Source organism: Rhipicephalus sanguineus, chromosome 1 (assembly GCF_013339695.2).
Source record: "Rhipicephalus sanguineus isolate Rsan-2018 chromosome 1, BIME_Rsan_1.4, whole genome shotgun sequence".
NCBI lineage: Eukaryota > Metazoa > Arthropoda > Arachnida > Ixodida > Ixodidae > Rhipicephalus > Rhipicephalus sanguineus.
The window spans coordinates 272,321,643-272,340,365 of NC_051176.1; the positions used below are offsets into that span (position 1 = coordinate 272,321,643).

Below are 18,723 nucleotides of genomic sequence, written 5' to 3' on the forward strand. Positions count from 1 at the left end.
CGCATCCTAGCAACGCTGTGCTGGCCATGCTTTGTTACTTTGTTTCTGTCAGTTCTGTTAGATGGCGGCACCAGCCGTAGCGGAGGATAGAGGAGGTCGTGAGCGGAGGTAGCGGCATTCATAAAGCGGCATTGGCGGCGTACGCACTCACGGTACGTAATACAAACAAAACCGTGGGGTATGGTGCACGATTACGTTGGTTGCGATGCCAAATCGTCTAGCTTTTAAAAAATCCACGCATGAGTTACGAGAATGCAACTATGTTCACTGTCCTTTAGAGCAACTCAGGGTAAAGGGTATCTTTAGCCAAATATTTTCTTTCCACGAAGATAGCAGCTGGTAATCTTTCCAGGGCTGAAAATAAAGTGCATGAGATTAAAAAAAATCACCGCGTGACTATACATACTTGCGCGCAGTCTCAGAGTCATCGGCGAACGCAAGCAAAAATGTTATACGCGTCTCCGATAAGGGGCGTAGCCGGGGGGGGGGGGGGCGAAAATTTTCACGCACGAACATACATAAAGCATGGCTGCTGGTTTAACCGCTCTCCCTCGAAAAAAATTTCTGGCTACGTTACCGACGTTACTTTCTCCGAGTGAGTGAGTGACAATTTTATTCTGTTTCCGATACATCACTATCCGGCGCAAAAGTGTGCCCCGCCCTTTGTGGACTTTTTCTTTTTTTTTCTTTTTAGCGCGTAAAAATTTCAAGGTGCAGGGGGGGGGGGGCAACCTCCTAATCGCCCCCATGCCAAATGTTGCCGTTGCCCATGGGCCATGACCAGTCATATATAAATTAACTGCTCAATATGCAAAAATTCCTTTTAAAAATTATTTGTAATATATTTATACCTAACCTGATAGTTGACGAAAGACCCGCCCAAGCAATTAACGCTGTCCGATTGTCGATGCTTGGCTAATCGCTGGGAAATAGTTGACGCCCTTCCACACTGGCCATCCGAAAACAGTCGGCCGGGGTAAGCTTCCAGCTACGGTGGAACTTAGTAAACGTGACTTTTGAGCGCTAAAACAGCAAACGCAGAGTAGAGTCACTGGAAAATCAGAGTACCGCAAAGGTAGGCTGCACGCGGGCAACATTGGGTGGCGGCGGCCATGTCCCTTCCAGACCGTCCGGCGCGTTGCTAGCGTGTGTTGAGAAGTGACCGATCTTTTAGCCTCAGCGCCGTGTTACGCTCGGCAGAACGGCATTATATGTGTGCGTTTCTTCAAGAGGATATTCGAAGTGATTTCGAGTCATCGACAGGTATGGATCGACTGCGCGGTTAGCGGTGTAACTAATGAAACGTACGGCGAATGTTGCCATGTGCTCGCGAACTCTCTTCATGGCTTCATCGGTCTCTTTTTGTGTCACGCCCGGGCGTGTTCTCTAGGTCTGGATCTGTAAACATCGTTGCATTAGAGCAGTGACATCGTGCGAGATGCCATTCACTTCGACATTTGGTGAATCTTGACTGTTTGCGCTAGCTTTGCAGTCGGTGTTCAGGTTCACTGCACTCGAGAACGTTATCGAACAACATCGAGAACATTCAACATTGCGTCCTTCGACTGATCGCTGACGCATAGCTTGCTTGCGCACCGTGCTTGCTGTTCAACTGGTTGATATGTGTAATAGAAGTTGTGTGTGTACGGTAATTGGAAGTTGTGCGCGACGTCTTGATTCGGCACGCCAGCAACCGAACGCACGGGCGAATCGGCGTGCGGTAGGTAGAGTGCATCTTATCTTACGATACGTAGAAAATAGGCCATCAAAAATGATTGACATCACTACTTAATTGTTTCATTTCCTATTTCTTGTCTCCTCAATATTCCCAACGTTGCAATGAATTTGCAAATATTTTGCTGTTTCCGACAAAACATTTCTTTTTTTGGCGTTGCCAGCGCGTAAACAGCTGGGGTTCGGTTTCTGCACTGCTACACTTTTTTTTCATCATGCACTCTTATTAAAACTTCCTCGGCACGGTGCTTTATGTTCTTTTGATCAGAAATAGCACATCCCGGAATTTTTAAAGCGCATGCTACTGCAACACAGTATGTATATAGACCTAGGGCTCGCATAAAATTGACTCCCTCAATGCGTGGGATCTGCTTTTTTTTTTTGCTGTGACCATTTCTCACCAACTATACAGTATTTTAAGGGTACGCTCGGTGCAATGCAGCATTAGCGGCATTTTTTTTTGCAACAAATTTAAAAATACGCTTGATAACATTGCCATATACCAAGTTTATCAACGGAGTTCCACGCTTCTGTTTTGTGCAATGCCAAATATCATGCCACAATTGCCTTCAAGGTATACCAGTAAACAGTTATTATTTTATTAAATCTTCGATTTCGCTCTCGTGCGTGGCACGCTTATAACTCGGATAGCATGCGTAATCTGTTCAACCGATCGAGATATAAAGGCCGAGCAAATAGAAAGGTATGTAGTTTGCAATATCGCTGACCACAACGAACCGAATAGGTGAAATATCCTGTCGCATAAGATCTTTTCCAGCAAAATTAATGTAGTTCACTGCAGGAAGGAGTGTTATTCGAGGGGGGCGAATTCGTTCAGGCCAACCATGCAGCCACGTAGAACGGCGCTCTTTGACATTAATCTTTCCCACACGGCAAACGAGATTCCCAGAGTAGCTCACCAGTAACGTTCGATTGATGGTGAGCTACTCTCTTCTGGCATCTGCATGCAGTGGCGTAGCCAGGGGGTGGCACACCGAGCCGTGCCCCCCCCCCCCTCCCCCGATAAAAAATGTCTTCTTACGCCCCTGTCTGCATGACGCGTTTAAAAAAGCGACGAAGTACTTCTGGGGACCGCGGTACAGCTAAATGTCCGGCCAGGCTCTGCATTGAACGCGCCTGCACCCAAAGCGCTTGGAAGGGATATGGCGGCGAGAGGTCACGTGATGCGAATAAGCCAATCGCGGCGGCGGCGGCGCGCGGAAAACAAATGCGATACTCTGAAATTTTTCCAGTGACTCTAACGCAGAGAAACACACAGCGCCATCTACCAACTAATTTATTGAAAACGGAATATGGGGCGTGTGTCATTCTTGCAGATGCGCCACACAATTAAGGGATGTGACGTAACAACGCAGGTTTGTCTTTGCCCTTGCATGTGTGCATTTCTGTATCGTAGAGCGTGACTGAGGTAGAGTTGGACTGAGGTATCGCTCGCACACGTGGTACCTTTCTTTTTAACAGGACAATGAAGTGAAACATTGAGGGAGTTTAAACAGATATATTAGCCTTTCAAAACTCAATTGTCATTAATTTCGCCATCATAGGTTAATCATTACAAGAGGAAATGAAGGTCAAAGTTTCATTTTTGAACTTCGCGCTGATACTTCAGCACGTGAACGTCTGTTTGACGTCGTTATCTTGCGTATTTTAGCCACATAGATTCCATCAACTTTTCTGAAACTTAATTGCTATGTTAAAACTTTGTGTCCCTGAGAATACAATGTAAATCATATTTTGCGACAAGCGATTGCGTAAGCCCTTGCAGACGAAATCTGTGACGTCACGGTGAGCTGGTGCGGGAACTACAAGGCGGCGTCGCCACCTGCGTTTTCTTTTTGCGCATTTTCTCGCTTACCAAGCGTCTTGCCGCGGTAAGATCGGTGCTTACGGCACTGCGAAATTGTAATTTACTAACACGAGAAACGACTGTTTTTCTCCTTTAATGAAGCGTGCCTCCAAGAGTTCATGGGCGCGGTTTTGTTGCCGCCCCAGCCAAGTGGTTCACACGTGCAGGCATTGCAATGCACGCTAAGATGCACACCATCGAAATTCTTTAAGCCGGTTGGAGTGCTCCTTCAGTCGATCATTCAGGCATCTGCCCGTTTGGCCCACATATGACTTTCCGTAGCTGACAGGCATCTCATAGACTACACCAGGGGTCTCAAACGCACCCCAGCTAGCGGGCCGCAGGCATAACATTTAGTACCCTAAGGGCAGTGTTATGATCGGCCTGCCTAGCTTGGCGCCGCTTTGACGCATGAGACGTTGCGGCTAAGACTACCCTGATTTCTTCCGGGTCAGCGGTTCCAGACAGGGGCGTAGCCAGAAATTTTTTTCGGGGGGGGGGGGGGGGTTCAACCATACTTTGTGTATGTTCGTGCGTGCATTTGTATGTGCGCGTGTATATATACGCAAGCAAAACTGAAAAATTTCGGGGGGGGGGGGGGGGGTTCAACCCCCCCCCCAACCCCCCCCCCCCTGGCTACGCCCCTGGTTCCAGAGATGCACCAAGAGCACGCCTGACCGACTGACAGATTAGGAAGAGTTATTGGCCGTCGAGGCGGCTTGCTTTGTCGTCAAGGTGCCCCGGACAAAGGGCCCAGCGTCTGGGAACCGTCTGCGGATGCATTTCCCACGTTCTCCGTGGCGCCTTGGTGCCGCTGTTTCCACAATTCGTGGTCTGCCTGGCGCCGCATACCCATCACTGCAACAGACTACGAAATTGACTTCCACGTAAGACTCAACGTCTTCGTGCTGTGCCGTGTAGTGCGCGGTGGGCAGTGTTTTTCCCTCGCCATGGGACGAACTGGACGTGCCTCTTTCTCCTTTCGTGGGTTGGGAAGGAGGCGGCGTTTCACCTTCCCCTTTTGGGGGCGGAGGTGAACATGGAAATTTTCATTGGACTGTCCTGGCCTCCATTGTTTTTTCCTACAGGGAACCCTGGGAAGGCCAGGACATAAAATGCGAGCGCCGATGCGCTCCCGACAAGCTCTCACAAGTTCTCACAAGCTCTCACAAGTTCTCTCAAGCTCTCACAAGCTCCGAGAAGCTCCCAGAAGCTCGAGAGCTTCCATGATGCTAACCCCATCATGTAGCAACATGCTACCTGTAAAATAATGTAATAAACGTTACTGTTCCTCTCCTCGACATCTCCCCGGGACTCTGGCTGGCTCCGGTCCTCTGGGCAGAACCCTGATTACATCAACTGGATGGCAGCGGTGTGATGCAGCTGACAACTGGAACACATCAACTGGTTAGCAGCAACGGGATGACCTATGCTTGACTCGGGCCTCAGCGATATGGTGAGTGCTTGACTTTCTTTGAGTTTTGCCAGGTTTTAGCTTTTGAAATTTTCTAAATCTGTGTGTAATCTTCTGTGCGTATAGGCTTCGTTGTACCGCTACCATACGTCACAGCTATTCACCATTTTAGTTTTCATGTTCTAAAACTGGCAGTGTTTTACCGTGCGTCTAGGCTTCGCTTGTTCGCTACCTAACGTCACGGCGGGCAGAAAGTCCTCACTCGTGAAGACCATGGAGTTGGTAAAGAAGCTAGAGAGACCAGACCTCTTACTACTGTGTGAAGAGCTGGGAATTAAGGTTGGGAGAGAAGAGAGAGAGTCACAGCTGATTAAGGCTATTCAGGAATGCGGGGCGGAGGATGATGAAATTGAGGAGTGCTGGGAGGAAGTTGAGAAGAACAAAAGATGGGCTGAAAAAGACAGGATAATTGAGAAAAGGCGATTGGCTTTAGCACTTTATCAGGCATCAAGTAATTCGAATAACGAGATAGCACCCTCAGATAAGAAAAAGAAAGGCAGTCCTGATAGGTCCACGTCTACAGTGAGCCACTCAGAAGATCGAAAGAAAGAAAAGGCGTTTAAGGCTAGGAAGCCGGTGGTATGCCACCGTTGCAAAGAGCTAGGTCACATCGCAATCGGCTGCCGCAAGCCTAGGAATGTTCTCTGTTTTCGGGACAGCAGCGACAATAATCTGGAACAATTGAAACCCCCCATTCAGGAATTAGTTGAGGAAAACGTACCGCGGGACTCTGCCGCAACGTTTGATAGTGTACATCCGTACTCTTTCACAAATGAGGTGACCACAGGGGAACGCCCGTGTGCATGGCAAGTAGTTGAAAATGAAAGTGTGTGTTTGCCATTAGCCCGCGTTGAGAGTGAGGGACCGTTCAGACTGCTCGCCACGGAAACTTTGGTGTCCCAAAACCTGCCCGAGCATTATCCCTCTGAAAATGACGTGGATATGCTTTCGAAAGGCCTTTGTTTTGGTGACGAATCGGCGGCAGCTATGACGGATCCGATGGCCTGTGAGTCTGCTCATGAGGTTCCGAAAGCAGAAAGCGCTAATGAAGCAGACTGTAAAAGTTCAGATGATGAGGCGCTTAGCTTACCACGAGAGGGAGAGGCGCTCAACATAGCGCGAGGCGATGAAGCGCTTAGATTAGCGCGAGGTGATGACTCTCATCAAGGAGAGACATCTGATGGCGAGCCGGCTGGTTTAGCAAGTGTCGATTGTAGCGTTGTTTCTGAAGTGCAGGCAGCTAGAAATAACACCGAGGATAAGCCAGTTGAGCCGCCCGGAGTTTTGAGCAATGTACTTCCGAGTATTATTGCCGAGTCGGTGAGCGTTCCGTGCCGCCCCGAAAGAAAAAGGCGCCAGCGAAAACTTCGGGGAAAGGGGAAAAGTCCAAGTTGCCTCGAGCGGAGGCTGCAAACCCCGAAAAAGTTCTCTAAAAGTCAAAAGTTGCGGGTCTCGCACAAATCGAGATAAGGCTTAAAGCGTGTCGCGAGGGCCAAGAAAAAGAGACGCCGAAGTGGTCGCCTGGTTTCACCATCTTTGGTGAAGGCTAAACGGTGGAGCAAAGCGAGGTGGTGCGTACGCGACTGTAACGACAAAGGTCCTCCCCCAAGTTTGCGAGAGGGTGACCGCTGTTCTGGGAGGCCCACAATGCGGAAGCTTAAGCGTCCGGGTGCCTCTTTGTCGGAGTTCGGGGCCTGCGGAACAAAGGTCACCGCTACTGAGTGCTTCGGACAGGTTGGCTTTTTGTCCCTCCGTCGCGATCTGGCCCATCGACAACTGTGGTATGCGCGTCCCCCCAGAGCACGTCTGAAAGGGTGCCGCATTAAATTACGCAGTGTCACGAAGGATACTAAGAATTTGTCTTGTATCCAGTTTTATTATTGTTTTGTTTAGCTGTCTAACGTTTGCATGTCTGCCGATGAGCAAGGACTGTGTCGATTTTTGAAAGTTTTATTTTCCTCCCCATCTTAACTGCTGCTTACATTTTGCAAAAGCTAGCACCCGAGTAGAGGGTTTTGCGCTAATTTTAACAGAGAAGTAGGCTGAAGGTAAAAGCCTCTGTTTAAACCTTATGTTTTTGCAGTGTAGTGTAGGTTTTTGCTTTTGTTGATTTTATTTTATCCGCATAATGTTCGGACAGTGTAAGGCTACCAAGAATTTCTCTTTTATCCAGTTTTGAAGTGTTTTGCTTTTAATGTTCGCGTGTCTGCAGATGAGCAAGGAATATGTCGATTTTTGTAACTTTTATTTTCTTCCTCATGATAACTGCAGACATTAAGATACTTGTTGAACTGAGTGTTTGCTTACATTTAGCGAAACCTAACACCCGAGTAGAGGGTTTTGCGCAAGTTGATTTTTAACAGAGAAAGTAGGCTGAGGGTAAAAGCCTCTGTATAAACCTTGTGTAAATTGCAGCACACTTGTTAGTATGCGCATCAGTGTAGTGTAGGTTTTTTGTTTCTCTGTTTGTTTTATTTTCATACGCGCAAGTTTGATTTTGAGTTTTACTTATACTGTGAGAGGCGTAATTCATTAACTACCTCCTTTCGTTTTGTTTCTCCCGTAGCACCTGCGTGCCTTGAACGCTGTGAATCTCTCTGGGAAATGATACAAAACGTTAGGCTGTTGATTTGCTTCGCACGTAGTAGGTCTGAGTTGGTTATGGCTTCGTTATCTGATTCTTGATTTTCACGAGTGAGCGCACCAATTGTAAATTTCTAGGGAGTTTTACCAAAACTGTAACCTGGCATTTCTCGAGGTCAGTTCAGTGCTCTATGTTTGTTGTGCCTCGGGTCTTGCGTGGTTCGTTTCTGGCGTTTGCTGGCCATGGCTCAGGTCCAGAGATTGGTGCAGCCTGCGTCAACGTCTACAAGGGAGCAGATCTACGGTCTCTGCGGAGTGCTTTGGTGCTGCAACCCCTTCGAGACCTCCTGTGACGGTGGACGGGCTGTTATGATCGGCCTGCCTGGCTTGGCGCCGCTTTGACGCATGAGACGTTGCGGCTAAGACTACCCTGATTTCTTCCGGGTCAGCGGTTCCAGAGATGCACCAAGAGCGGCGACAACACGAAAGTCGTTCGTCTAAAATTCTCAGGTTGTCTGCGCCCCTCGTAAAACCCTTTGGGCACGCCTGACCGACTGACAGATTAGGAAGAGTTGTTGGCCGTCGAGGCGGCTTGCTTTGTCGTCGAGGTGCCCCGGACAAAGGGCCCAGCGTCTGGGAACCGTCTGCGGATGCATTTCCCACGTTCTCCGTGGCGCCTTGGTGCCGCTGTTTCCACAATTCGTGGTCTGCCTGGCGCCGCATACCCATCACTGCAACAGACTACGAAATTGACTTCCACGTAAGGCTCAACGTCTTTGTGCTGTGCCGTGTAGTGCGCGGTGGGCAGTGTTTTTCCCTCGCCATGGGACGAACTGGACGTGCCTCGATCTTTCTCCTTTCGTGGGTTGGGAAGGAGGCGGCGTTTCACCTTCCTCTTTTTGGGGGCGGAGGTGAAGATGGAAATTTTCATTGGACTGTTCTGGCCTCCATTGTTTTTTCCTACAGGGAACCCTGGGAAGGCCAGGACATAAAATGCGAGCGCCGATGCGCTCCCGGCAAGCTCTCACAAGTTCTCACAAGCTCTCACAAGTTCTCTCAAGCTCTCACAAGCTCCGAGAAGCTCCCAGAAGCTCGAGAGCTTCCATGATACTAACCCCATCATGTAGCAACACGCTACCTGTAAAATAATGTAATAATTGTTACTGTTCCTCTCCTCGACATCTCCCCGGGACTCTGGCTGGCTCCGGTCCTCTGGGCAGAACCCTGATTACATCAGCAGGGACAGTGAAGAAGGTAGGAGCGGGGGGGGGGGGGGTCTTTGTAACGAAAGTTAGCTACCATTGCCATTTGAAAGACCTTCCCATATGTTATATATGGGTCATTTCTGAAGGGGATTCGGCGCCAGATTCCGACAAGATATCGATGGTGACCACAGGGGGCGCCTCACGACAAAATTGCTTTAGACCAGTCGTGCGTGTGTAGCTCATGAACATAATTATGAAGAAAATAAAGAAAAATGTGAGATGAAGATGGTCATTTGCGGGCCGCGTGTTTGAGACCCCTGGACTACAGCAACCGCACAGCGCACAAATCGCTTAGCGTGCATTTTGGTCATAGGCGTGCGCACAGGGGGGGCGGCCCCCCCCCCCTAATCACCTAAGAGGGGGGGCGCAAACTTTGCCCCGTACATTGACCCTTCTAGTCACCTAAGAGGGGGGGGGGCGCAAAATCTGCCCCATACATTGACTTGGTAGGGTGGGGGGGCGCTGCGATGAACCTTTGGCCCCCCTGATGGGGAATCCTGCGCACGCCTATGATTTTGGTGCAACCTTTTCTCTCAGTATTCGTGGTATGACGACAGAGTTGGGCAAGTTTGTTGGAAGCGGAAAACGCGTCAAGGACGCCGTATCTATCAGCCACCTTCTTCTGTAGGTTGTCGGGACGAAAGAAAGAGAAAGCGCTTATTAAAGAGTGCGACGAATCCCAATGACTCCGCTCGTTCTTGACAAATTCGGAAAATTTCTGCGGCGATCGATTCGTGGAGCAATAAACTCCAATAATGAGGTCATTATATCTATGGTTACTTGGAAAAGTGTTTCAGCACCTCTTTAAGAAGAAAGCCTTCTATGACTCATGAGTAAAAAAAAAAAAAATCGGGCGTCGGCGACGTGCACGTGTATGACACCAAAAGTCAGCAATATATAACGTGAGAGCACAGGTTTGCGCCTGCGCTCTATAGCGTTAGCTGTCAAATTTTCCAAAAACTACCATTTTATTAGTTTGCGCCTACTACTGCTTTGCTTGAATCAACACAAGACTTCACTTTTGTGAGTGCGTATGAAACACGTAAGTGACAATTGTTTGCTGGTTATGGTGTACTCGTTCGTCAGATTGGGTGGTGGTTCCCTTCTCTTGCTGCTGGATAAACCCGCCAAGCGTGGATGCCACATATATGTGCTCTTAAATAGTAGTAGTAATAGTAATAATAATATAATAATAATAATAATATAATAATAATAATAATAATAATAATAATAATAATAATAATAATCAATCAATCATTTATTTAACGTGCCCAGGAACAACCGTAAGGTCTTTGTGCAGGCGCACGCAAAAAAAACAATAAAAATAAACAATACAATACAGACAGTCTTCAGAAATAACAAGCGCAAAAACACGTACACAAAGAGAAATGAACACAAAAGGGGAGGTGTAAAATAAGACAACACGAGAAACGTTGACGGGGAATAAAAAATTAGATTGCATATATACAACTATGCGGAAAGACGGAGAAGGGAAGACTTTGTACATTGTGCCATACTATGTCAAAACAGTGCAAAGCCCGGATAAAAACAATGATTGTGGACTATGAAAAACGTCAAGATCAAGAAAATTAACATTATAGAGACTTTGTATTCTGTGAACGGTAGAGTGTTGGAAGAAGCAGGCGGGTACATGAAACGGTCTGTTCTCTCTGGTTAACTTACGCGGAATTCGATAATTAACACAATTGAGAAGTACAGGGCAGGATATGATACCGTGGACTAACTTGTAAAGAAATAAGAGATCAGAACGATTTCGTCGGCAGTGAAGTGATGGCAGTGATAATAATTCAGCAGTATTTGAACGAGATCATTTTTAGCAAAGCGATGGTTATATATGCTGAGGAATTTTTTCTGGACTCGTTCAGTGGTGTTCCCGCTGGATTGAGCAATGCCATTCCATATCACGGACGCATACTCAAGTTGTGGAAGACATATTGCCGTGTACAATTTGTACAATAATAATAATAATAATAATAATAATAATAATAATAATGCTTGCTCTCTTTTTTCTCTTTTTTTTTGCATCTCTGTCTGTCTATGTCTTTCTCTAATGTCTATTTCTCTCTCTGCAATTTCTATCTTTTTCTCTCTTCCTTCCCTTTCTTTCCCTCTCTCTCTCTCTCTCTCTCGCCATCTATCTTTTTCTCTTTCTTTCTATAACTTTCTATATCTTTCTTTCTCTTTCTCTCTGCACTCGTTTTCACCTCCTCCTTTCCTTCCTCCTCACCATCACCTCCATTTCCAACCCCCTAATGCGATGCTATGCTCTGCTAGCGTGCCTGGATAGCCGAGTGGTTGCCACGCTCGCCTTCGGATCGTGGGGATGCGGGTTCGAATCTCGCCAAGAATTTCTCTCTTTCTCTATCGTTCTTTTTCTCTCTCTATTTATTTATCTCGCTCTCTGTACTCGTTCTCTCGCCCATCAGAGTTATTGCATCCCACGCCGGATAAATCGGCGCACGTGTTCTGGGAGCGAAGCAGAAGAAGGAAGGCGATGAAGAAGACTAAGAGAGCGCGTGCCGGTTCATGATGATGATAATTTTCTACCTGCGACATACTGCAAACCTCGAGCATAATAATAATAATAATAACAGCTCTGCTGTAAAATTGTTGGAATGAAGACATAGCTAGCAGCAACAATCTACTCTGACGACTCGTGCTAGGGGGGTTGGGGTGGGAGTTTACGTAATAAAGGAAGATAAAACACAAACGATGGAAAAGTGAGGGCAGGAGGATCAAACTAAGGACAACGAAACCGCGAACTGCAGAAGCCAAGGGGCTTGAAGAAGAAATTTGTGTAGCGATTGGTATAGTTCTAAATAATGCCCTAAATTCGGCTCCACTACTGTGAAACATGAAGAGGTGCGTAGCACGGGCACACAGCGATTCCCGTTCGCAGAGTTCCCACTGCTCCGTTTACCATACCGCCGATGACGTCAATGTTTGAGGCAAGCATGTATACGGTTTCCCTGGCATCTTGTTAAGGAGATTCGCAAACACGGTTTGTCAGCGCTACTTTTTGCTGCGCTTTATCGACTTCCCGCTTGTTGCGGCAGTTGAGATACGTGTCGTCTGCAGCGAGTTCCGTCAGATTGTTTCCCCTTCAGATGTAGCAAATCAGTTCTGCGGAAACCCGCAAGGTGGCGGAAGGGTTAAGAAAGGGAAAATAGACAACCACCCGTTTGTAGCACGAAGCCACAAGGAAATCCATACGGATTTACGCGGAATTCGACTAAGAGGCTTTATTTCTGAGAAATCCGTATGGATTTCCTTGTGGCTTCGTGCTACAAACGGGTGGTTGTCTATTTTCCCTTTCTTAACCCTTCCGCCACCTTGCGGGTTTCCGCAGAACTGATTTGCAATATGTGTCCAGTTGCTTCGAGTTGTCGATGGATTCGCCCTCGCGCTGCCAATTGCTAGCTTCCTGGTTAGCTCAATTGGTAGAGCGACCGCCCCGGACAGGCGTTGGTCCCGGGTTCGATCCCCGGACCAGGACGAATTTTTCGGCAACTAAGAGGCTTTATTTCTGAGAAATCCGTATGGATTTCCTTGTGGCTTCGTGCTACAAACGGGTGGTTGTCTATTTTCCCTTTCTTAACCCTTCCGCCACCTTGCGGGTTTCCGCAGAACTGATTTGCAATATGTGTCCAGTTGCTTCGAGTTGTCGATGGATTCGCCCTCGCGCTGCCAATTGCTAGCTTCCTGGTTAGCTCAATTGGTAGAGCGACCGCCCCGGACAGGCGTTGGTCCCGGGTTCGATCCCCGGACCAGGACGAATTTTTCGGCAACTAAGAGGCTTTATTTCTGAGAAATCCGTATGGATTTCCTTGTGGCTTCGTGCTACAAACGGGTGGTTGTCGTCTATTTTCCCTTTCTTAACCCTTCCGCCACCTTGCGGGTTTCCGCAGAACTGATTTGCAATATGTGTCCAGTTGCTTCGAGTTGTCGATGGATTCGCCCTCGCGCTGCCAATTGCTAGCTTCCTGGTTAGCTCAATTGGTAGAGCGACCGCCCCGGACAGGCGTTGGTCCCGGGTTCGATCCCGGACCAGGACGAATTTTTCGGCAACTAAGAGGCTTTATTTCTGAGAAATCCGTATGGATATCCTTGTGGCTTCGTGCTACAAACGGGTGGTTGTCTATTTTCCCTTTCTTAACCCTTCCGCCACCTTGCGGGTTTCCGCAGAACTGATTTGCAATATGTGTCCAGTTGCTTCGAGTTGTCGATGGATTCGCCCTCGCGCTGCCAATTGCTAGCTTCCTGGTTAGCTCAATTGGTAGAGCGACCGCCCCGGACAGGCGTTGGTCCCGGGTTCGATCCCCGGACCAGGACGAATTTTTCGGCAACTAAGAGGCTTTATTTCTGAGAAATCCGTATGGATTTCCTTGTGGCTTCGTGCTACAAACGGGTGGTTGTCTATTTTTCCCTTTCTTAACCCTTCCGCCACCTTGCGGGTTTCCGCAGAACTGATTTGCAATATGTGTCCAGTTGCTTCGAGTTGTCGATGGATTCGCCCTCGCGCTGCCAAATGCTAGCTTCCTGGTTAGCTCAATTGGTAGAGCGACCACCCCGGACAGGCGTTGGTCCCGGGTTCGATCCCCGGACCAGGACGAATTTTTCGGCAACTAAGAGGCTTTATTTCTGAGAAATCCGTATGGATTTCCTTGTGGCTTCGTGCTACAAACGGGTGGTTGTCTATTTTCCCTTTCTTAACCCTTCCGCCACCTTGCGGGTTCCGCAGAACTGATTTGCAATATGTGTCCAGTTGCTTCGAGTTGTCGATGGATTCGCCCTCGCGCTGCCAAATGCTAGCTTCCTGGTTAGCTCAATTGGTAGAGCGACCGCCCCGGACAGGCGTTGGTCCCGGGTTCGATCCCCGGACCAGGACGAATTTTTCGGCAACTAAGAGGCTTTATTTCTGAGAAATCCGTAGAAATCCGTATGGATTTCCTTGTGGCTTCGTGCTACAAACGGGTGGTTGTCTATTTTCCCTTTCTTAACCCTTCCGCCACCTTGCGGGTTTCCGCAGAACTGATTTGCAATATGTGTCCAGTTGCTTCGAGTTGTCGATGGATTCGCCCTCGCGCTGCCAATTGCTAGCTTCCTGGTTAGCTCAATTGGTAGAGCGACCGCCCCGGACAGGCGTTGGTCCCGGGTTCGATCCCCGGACCAGGACGAATTTTTCGGCAACTAAGAGGCTTTATTTCTGAGAAATCCGTATGGATTTCCTTGTGGCTTCGTGCTACAAACGGGTGGTTGTCTATTTTCCCTTTCTTAACCCTTCAGATGTAGCGCCGGAGAAGCGCCGGTGGGAGGAGCCGGAGGAGGCGCGGTTGTCAGCCGCATGTTTCCGAAGCGTTTTTAGCGATTTTAAGTGTTTTTGCGATTATACTTGGTTATTTCTGTTAATTATATCATTTTAGACCTTGCTCGTTTATTTTAACCCGGTTTTGAGCATTGCTAGCCTTGTTTTAGGCCTGTGAGCACTTGATTGTAAGCGCGATCACGCCACTTGAGATCTACAAACGGCAAGCAGGGCCCCTAAAGTGCTAGGCACTTAAAAACAAACGCGCTCCACCGGGGCCCGGGAAACCCTCAGGTGAGTGGGAGAAACTTTTTTTTTCTGACCATGACACACCAGCGGTAGACCGCCGCTGGAACAAGAAAGCCGGCGGTGTCTGGCGCGCCAGTGAAGTTTGAAAACAGAGTGTGGTCTATTGGTAGATTGCTGGCTTCACGTGCCAAAACCACGGTTTGATTATGAGACACGCCGTAGCGGAACACTCCGGATTAATTTCGTCCACCTGGTGTTTTTAACGCGCACCTAAATCTAAGCACACGGGCGTGTTTTCTTTTTTTTTTTTTTGCATTTCGCCTCCATTGAAATGCGGCCGCCGTGGCTGGGAATCGAACTCGCACCCTTGGGCTTAGCAGCGCGACACCTTATGTGCCGAGCTACCACAGCGGGTCGCGGCGACTAAGATGAGAAAATCGGAAACATGCTCAAAGTAGCACCACAAAAGTACCTGCGTTTGTCATAATTTATGTGTATATGCTTACGTATACATCAATGGATTTGCAAGCTCGTTGGAATATCTGTTTTTTAAATTTTATAATAGTCAAATATTTACCTAACGTATATACATATTAGGCTTTGGTCTAAACCAGGAAACAGTTACAACGGGCTATATTCCTATACTCCTATTCCTGAAGGATTTTTTAAAAAATCCCTTCACAGTTGCAGACGTCGCCTTTACATATATTTATTTATTTTATTTATTTATTAAATACTGCGGACTCATGGTCCGTGCAGGGTGGTTAATGCAAATACAAAAGAAGTAGCAATGACACAACAACAATAAAGGGGGAAGAACGTTATTTTGCAGTTTGATCACATGTATCGGTAAGGCAGTTCCATTCACTAATGGTTCTCGGAAAATATGAAAACTTAAATAGCTCAGTGCGAGCAAAATATGGGGTTAAGGCGTTTGGGTGCTGGCGTCGGGTGGGACTGCTAGTTAGGGGCGTCAAATACGGGGATGGATCTAGAGCTAGTCTTTTGTTCCAAGGTTGATAAAGAAATTCAAATTAGCTTTTTGCCTTCGTGCCTCTAATGAGAGAATGTCATTGGTTTGCATTAAATCTGAGGGTGAGTCCGACGGGGAAAATTTGTTATATATAAATCTAACAGCCTTTCTTTGAATACGTTCGAGAGAGTTAATATTACGCTTAGTGTGAAGGTCCTATATTATGCACGCGTACTCTAGTCCTGGTCGCACAAGGGCAGTGTAGCAGAGCAGTTTAACATTTGTGGGAGCAGTTTTAAGTTTATGTTTAAGGAGACAGTTTGCAAGAGGCAGATGAACAAATATTATCAATATGCAGGTTCCAAGATAAGTTAGAAGTAAGTGTCACGCCGAGGTACTTGTAGAAGTTTACTTGTTGAAGTGGTGAAGACCCCAATATATAAGTATATGATATTGGATTTTTTTACGAGTTCCTGGAAGGCAGACACATTTGCTCGTGTTAAGACACATTCCCCATTCATTACACCATTCATGTATATTGCACAGGCTACTGTCCAGGTCGTCGTAATCGTCATTGGCACTAATATCTTTAAACAAAACACAGTCATCTGCAAACAATCTTTATTTTCTACACTAGGGTAGATAACATCAACAATATCATTGATATACAATATAAAAAGCAAGGGCCTAACACACTGCCCTGTGGTACGCCAGATGTGACCGGAAGACAGTCTGAATGTTGACCCCCTACATCAACGTACTGTTTGCGGTTATTTAGATATGCGGAAATCCACGAAACAAATATTTCTGGTATACCTATTGTTCTAAGTTTAAAAATCAGTTTATTATGAGGAACTTTATCGAAAGCTTTACAGAAATCTAAGAGCATATCTATCCTACCGTGTCTATCGAGGGTAAATGCAAGATAATGAAACAATGAGACGAGTTGAGTTACGGTTGATAATCCTTTCCGAAAGCCATGTTGATGTTTGGTCAATATTGAGCGCTCTTCGAGGAAGGTGGTTATACTAGTAGCTATGATGTGTTCGATAAGTTTGCAACATGCCGAAGTTAGAGAAGGTCAGAGAAAAGTCATTTACACGTAAGTACGCGTTCTTATAGCCCGTATTTTAACGAGACTTGCAATTTCCGTTCTGCAGCCTTAGTCATCTGGCACACGTAATGGATTTTCCTCTGCTCGGCAGTGTTCCACACAGCCGATGTAGACTGCCTGACCGTGTCAGCACTTCGGTCTCGCGGCAGCTGGTGACCAGGTGTCTCAAGAAAATTATCCCTGCTCTGCACCAAGTCATTTGCACGTAAGTACGAGTTCTTCTTACCCGTACTGTGAATTTGGCCTGACGGTCTATACTGACTCCATGCCTGCTTGTGGTTTCAGTTCTGCAAACGATGAACTTGCCTGCACCTGACCTTGCATGATGCTCAGTGCCCGTTTGTCATCCCAGATATGTAGCCCTTGCCGTCCGGTGCACATCAAGGTATGTTCAACCTGCGCTGCAGTCGATGACATCCAGCACTCACGGCAGTGCTGCCTCCTTTCACGCTAGCACTACTCCAGAAGGAACTGCACTGCCGCAAGCAGTCCCAGAAGACGGCTTGATGGCGTCGTGATGCAATTTGCTCATCGTGCGGCCCCCGCTGCAGTTATTCCTTCTACCATAGGTGTTCGGAAACTTCCTGGGTAACATGCTGTTCTCTCAAGTTCTATAACTTGCCTCTAGCATTGGTTTCATATAAGCATTATTGCTTTACTAATTGGCATTACTTCACTCTGTGCTTTTAGAATGGTACGCTGGGCCTAATTTCTGTTGTGAAGCTCTGCGCATGCTCTTGTGTATTTGCATGCGCATGTCCGTGCTGCGTGTGTTGTTCTTGCATGCATTCTGCGTTCATTTCATCCGATTCGATTTTTGTTTTCGGGAGGAGCGCTTCCAATGGCAGGTCTGGGTTTTGGAAACTCCTGCGACATGTGCACTGGACACCTTGCTCATTTGTGGGGTGCCCAGTTCTCCAATTTCGAGCTAGGGTCCTGTTTCTAAACTTGTTTTGGAATTCCATTGTTATCGCTTTCTTATCCCGAACCGTTTATTCTTTCAAGTGGTTCATCATCGTTGAGCATGCAAAACGGCATCAGCGTACCATTACCAAGAAGCACATAGTGTAATTTGGATGTTAAAACTAGGTGGGCTTGTTACTTGCACCTGCTGTGGCAACATAGCAGTGTGCTAGTCTCTCTTCAGTCCTGGGAGGTTGTTCTTTATGCACTTGTTGCACATTGTGTGCTTGATTCCCTGTGTAAATTCACTTTTTAAATATTTCCGTCACATGTAATAGCTTTATGATGTTCAGCACTGGACCTAAATAAAACAACGTTATTTTCTTTTTGTGCCATTCTTGTACTGTTACATAGGTAGTGATGTTTGCTTTCCAACAATAACTGTCCTGTTGCTTGAAATGTACAAATATGTGAAAAATAAAACCTACATTTCCTTTGTGATGCGTCTTGCTGTTGCTTTGGTACTATAGCCAGAGTTACAGGCTGTGTGCGATGTTTTGAGTTTGGAATAACCTCCATAGAATTGGCCATGGTCTGGCATATGCATACTGTATTATAGTCAACCCCCAGATGCGTGACCGCTTACGCACTATTTAAATGCTGCTAGTATTACATCACTGGCAAGCTACAACGCTAATTAGAAAAAGACAAAGGAAAGATAACAACACAAGGCTTTTTAACAACGAAGCTGTTTAAGCTAACCGTAATTTGTGTGTGCGACCTATCAGAAAACTATCTTCATCATGAACGGGTATGTGCCACAGAATTTGGACAGATCCCACTACTCACCGCTACGGCGTGGCCTGTAATAATCCCGAGAACGAGTACAGAAAGAGAGAGAGAAAGAAAGAAAGAAAGAAAGAGAGGAATAAACAGAGACGGAAAGAAAGATACAAAGAAACAAGAATTCTTGCCGAAAAAAAAGTTATTCACGAGGCGGGATTCGAACCCGCTTACCCTTGATCCGAAGGCGAGCGTCCTAACCACTTGGCTATCCAGGAACGCTAGCAGAGAAGAATAAGACGACGAAGAAGGTGGCTTTCGCCTTCGAGTCGTCATAGGCTCACGCATAAGTAAGGGGGTGGGAAAGGGAAGTGAGCGTGAGGAGGAGGAAATCCCACACACCACTGGTTCACTGAGAGAGAGAAAGCTGTAGAAAGAAAGAGAGAGAGTAG

General features: G+C 47.0%; 1 long non-coding RNA gene across 2 annotated transcripts; it reads left to right on the top strand.

Moving 5' to 3' along the window:
• Positions 1-68: 68 nt before the first annotated feature.
• Positions 69-17,989, top strand: LOC119378981 (uncharacterized). 2 transcript variants are annotated; one of them, XR_005181093.1, is made up of 4 exons: positions 69-152; positions 16,632-16,790; positions 16,871-16,970; positions 17,040-17,989. It is a non-coding gene; the product is annotated as an uncharacterized LOC119378981 (long non-coding RNA). The 2 variants fall into 2 exon arrangements; XR_005181092.1 differs by having other exon boundaries at positions 16,871-17,989.
• Positions 17,990-18,723: the final 734 nt, after the last annotated feature.